The sequence below is a fragment of the Scleropages formosus genome, chromosome 1 (genome assembly GCF_900964775.1).
Source record: "Scleropages formosus chromosome 1, fSclFor1.1, whole genome shotgun sequence".
In the NCBI taxonomy this organism is placed as follows: domain Eukaryota; kingdom Metazoa; phylum Chordata; class Actinopteri; order Osteoglossiformes; family Osteoglossidae; genus Scleropages; species Scleropages formosus.
In genome coordinates, this window is record NC_041806.1 from 10,500,709 (window position 1) to 10,504,835 (window position 4,127).

Sequence of the window (4,127 nt, forward strand, 5' to 3'; positions counted from 1 at the left end):
TAATTTTGTATATGTATTTTATCATTCACCTATCCCACTAAAATATCAATAGGGGAGACATGTTGCGAAAAGGGAAACACTCAAAAACGGTAGGTAAGGTGTATGGTAACACCCTGGGAAGAGGCCAGGGGACCGCCCTTCTTGGGTGGTGAATGATACCGGGGAAATTTCCTTTTAATTATTTATTATGTTTGGTTTTAAGCCTTGGGGTATCTTTTTAGTGTTTTAAAGGTTCTGCCATGCGGTCTTTATATTAGTTTGGTCTTATTGATTTTATTGTTTTATTTTAAATTTTATTATTGGCACGGCAGTTTTTAAGCTTAATTTATTTATGGAATAAAGATTTTAATTACCGGAAATGATGAATGGAGAAATTTATTCCTGCCGAGTTAGACAGTGTGTGGAACCAGACACCTTTGGTGGGCTGGTAATCCATTCTGATTCGTAGAAAAAAAATAATAAAATCTCACAGTACTCTATACACAGTACTTCCTCCTGACAGATGCAGACTCACTTTGTTGTAAATGTCCCATGGCTGTAAATCCCCAATTCGGCTGGATACATCCAGACAAGCAATAAATCTTCACAGCACAACGACACTCAGTCTTTATATGGAGCAGACAAAATAAATGTCATAAAAAACTGAAACTTTAATACTCATTTTCACCTGAGCAGATGCTGGTTGTCTCTGAAACTAACTAGGCAGTAAACTTTTTTCAATAGTAAAACTTACACTGTACCTCTCCCTCTCCCCCTCTCTTTGCTCACTTTTTTTTTTATTTTTCCCACAAGTTGCAGCATACCTAGTCGGATGAATCAAGTGTCCATCTTATGTTCACCACCAGTGAGTACTCAGTAACCTTCATTAATTTAGACTTCCCTAGTATAAAGAATGCTCCTCCGCGAACCGCCACCTTAACGTGGTGGAGGGGTTTGAGTGCCTGAATGATCTCAGGAGCTATGTTGCCTGGGGCTATATGCCCCTGGTAGGGTCTCCCAAGGCAAACAGGTCCTGGGTGACAGACGAGACAAAGTGCGGTTCAAAATCCCCTTATGACTATTAAATCAAAGATCTCGTTCACCCCGCCTGGTATGGGGTCACCGGGGCCCCACCCTGGAGCCAGGCCTGGGGGGGAGGCTCGCATGCGAGCGCCTGGTGGCCAGGTCTATGCCCACGGGGCCTGGCCGGGCTTAGCCCGAAGCCAAGACGTGGAGCCGCTCTTCGGTGGGCTCACCACCTGCCGGAGAGGACATAAGGGGCCGGTGCGTTGTGATCTGGGCGGTGGTCGGGGCCGAGTGCCCGGCCGACCCAAACCTCGGGCGCCAACTCTGGCTTTTGGGACTTGGAATGTCACCTCACTGGCGGGGAAGGAGCCTGAGCTAGTGCAGGAGGTTGAGAGATACCGTCTAGATATAGTCAGGCTCACTTCCACTCACAGCTTGGGTTCTGGAACCACTCTTCTCGACCAAGGGTGGACTCTCCACTATTCTGGCATTGCCCAGGGTGAGAGGCGGTGGGTGGGTGTGGGCTTATTAATAGTCCCCCAGTTCAGCCACCATGCATTGGAGTCTACCCCGGTGAATGAGAGGGTCGTCTCCCTGTGCCTTCGGGTCAGGGAACGGTCTCTCACTGTCATTTGTGCTTATGTGCCTAGCGGCAGTGCAGAGTACCCGGCCTTTTTAGAGTCCCTGGGGGGGCGTGCTGGAAAGCGCTCGCACTGGGGACTCTGTCATTCTACTGGGGGACTTTAACGCCCATGTGGGCAGCAACAGTGACACCTGGAGGGGCATGATTGGGAGGAACGGCCTCCCTGATCTGAACCCGAGTGGTGAGTTGTTATTGGATTTCTGTGCTAGTCACGGTTTGTCCGTAACAAACACCATGTTCATGCATAAGGGTGAACATCAGTGCACTTGGCACGAGGACACCCTAGGTCGGAGGTCGATGATCGACTTTGTAGTCGTTTCTTCTGACCTTCGGCCATATGTCTTGGACACTCGGGTGAAGAGAGGGGCTGAGCTGTCAACTGATCACCACCTGGTGGTGAGTTGGATTCGATGGCGGGGGAAAAAGCCGGACAGACCTGGCAGGCCCAAACGCATAGTGAGGGTCTGTTGGGAATGTTTGGCGGAGGCCCCTGTCAGAGAGGTCTTCAACTCCCACCTCCGACGGAGTTTCAACCAGGTCCCGAGGGAGACTGGGGACATTGAGTCCGAATGGACTATGTTCCACACCTCCATTGTCGGGGCGGCGGTTCGGAGCTGCGGCCATAAAGTCTCCGGCGCCTGTCGCGGCGGCAATCCCCAAACACGGTGGTGGACACCGGAGGTAAGGGATGCCGTCAAGCTGAAAAAGGAGTTCTATCAGGCCTGGCTGGCTCATGGGATTCCTGAAGCAGCTGACGGGTACCGGCGGGCCAAACGGAGCGCGGCAAAAACTCGGGCCTGGGAGGAGTTCGGTGAGGCCATGGAGGAAGACTTTCAGTCGGCCTCAAAGAGATTCTGGCAAACCGTTCGGCGACTCGGAAGGGGGAAGCAGTGTTCCACCAACACTGTTTACAGTGGAAGTGGTGCGCTGCTGACCTCAACTGAGGATGTCCTCGGGCGGTGGAAGGAATACTTTGAGGATCTCCTCAATCCCTCCGACACGCCTTCCGTAGAGGAAGCTGAGGCCGGGGACTCGGAGGGGGACTCGTCAATTACCCTGGCTGAAGTTGCTGAGGTAGTCAAAAAACTCCTCGGTGGCAAGGCTCCAGGGGTGGATGAGATCCGCCCCGAGTTTCTCAAGTCTCTGGATGTTGTGGGGCTGTCTTGGCTGACACGCCTCTGCAGCATTGCGTGGAGTTCGGGGACGGTGCCTCTGGACTGGCAGACCAGGGTGGTGGTCCCTCTTTTTAAGAAGGGGGACCGGAGATTGTGTTCGAATTACAGGGGGATCACACTCCTTAACCTCCCTGGGAAAGTCTATGCCGGGGTACTGGAGAGGAGAATCCGACCGATAGTTGAACCTCGGATCCAGGAGGAGCAATGCGGTTTCCGCCCTGGCCGTGGAACACTGGACCAGCTCTATACCCTCACTAGGGTGTTGGAGGGTTCATGGGAGTTTGCCCAACCAGTCCATATGTGTTTTGTGGACCTGGAGAAGGCATTCGACCGTGTCCCTCGTGGCATCCTGTGGGGGGGGTACTTCGGGATTATGGGGTTCAGGGCTCGTTGCTACAGGCTGTTTGTTCCCTGTATGACCGGAGCAGGAGCTTGGTTCGCATTGCCGGCAGTAAGTCAGACCTGTTTCCGGTGCATGTTGGACTCCGCCAGGGCTGCCCTTTGTTACCGATTCTGTTCATTATCTTTATGGACAGAATTTCTAGGCGCAGCCAGGGAACGGAGAGTGTCTGTGTTGGTGGCCCCAGGATCTCGTCTCTGCTTTTTGCAGACGATGTGGTCCTGTTGGCTTCATCGAATCAAGACCTACAGCATGCACTGGAGAGGTTTGTAGCCGAGTGCGAAGCAGCGGGGAGAGAACCAGCACCTCCAAATATGAGGCCATGGTCCTCAGTCGGAAAAAGGTGGATTGCCCCCTCCGGGTTAGGGGAGAGTTGCTCCCTCAAGTGGAGGAGTTTAAGTATCTTGGGGTCTTGTTCACGAGTGAGGGAAAAATGGAGCGGCAGGTTGACAGAGGGATCGGTGCGGCGTCCGCAGTAATGCGGTCATTGTACCGGTCTGTTGTGGTGAAGAAGGAGCTGAGTCGTAAGGCGAAGCTCTCAATTTACCGGTCGATCTATGTTCCTACCCTCACCTATGGTCATGAACTCTGGATCATGACCGAAAGAATGAGATCGCGGATACAAGCGGCAGAAATGAGTTTCCTCTGCAGAGTGGCTGGGCGCACCCTTTGGGATAGGGTGAGGAGCTCAGTCACCCAGGAGGAGCTCGGAGTAGAGCCGCTGCTCCTCCCTATCGAGAGGAGCCAGTTGAGGTGGCTCGGGCATCTGTTCCGGATGCCTCCTGGACGCCTCCCTGGGGAGGTGTTCCAGGCATGTCCCACTGGGAGGAGGCCTCGGGGCAGACCCAGGACACGTTGGAGAGACTACGTCTCCCAGCTGGCCTGGGAATGCCTTGGGGTTCCC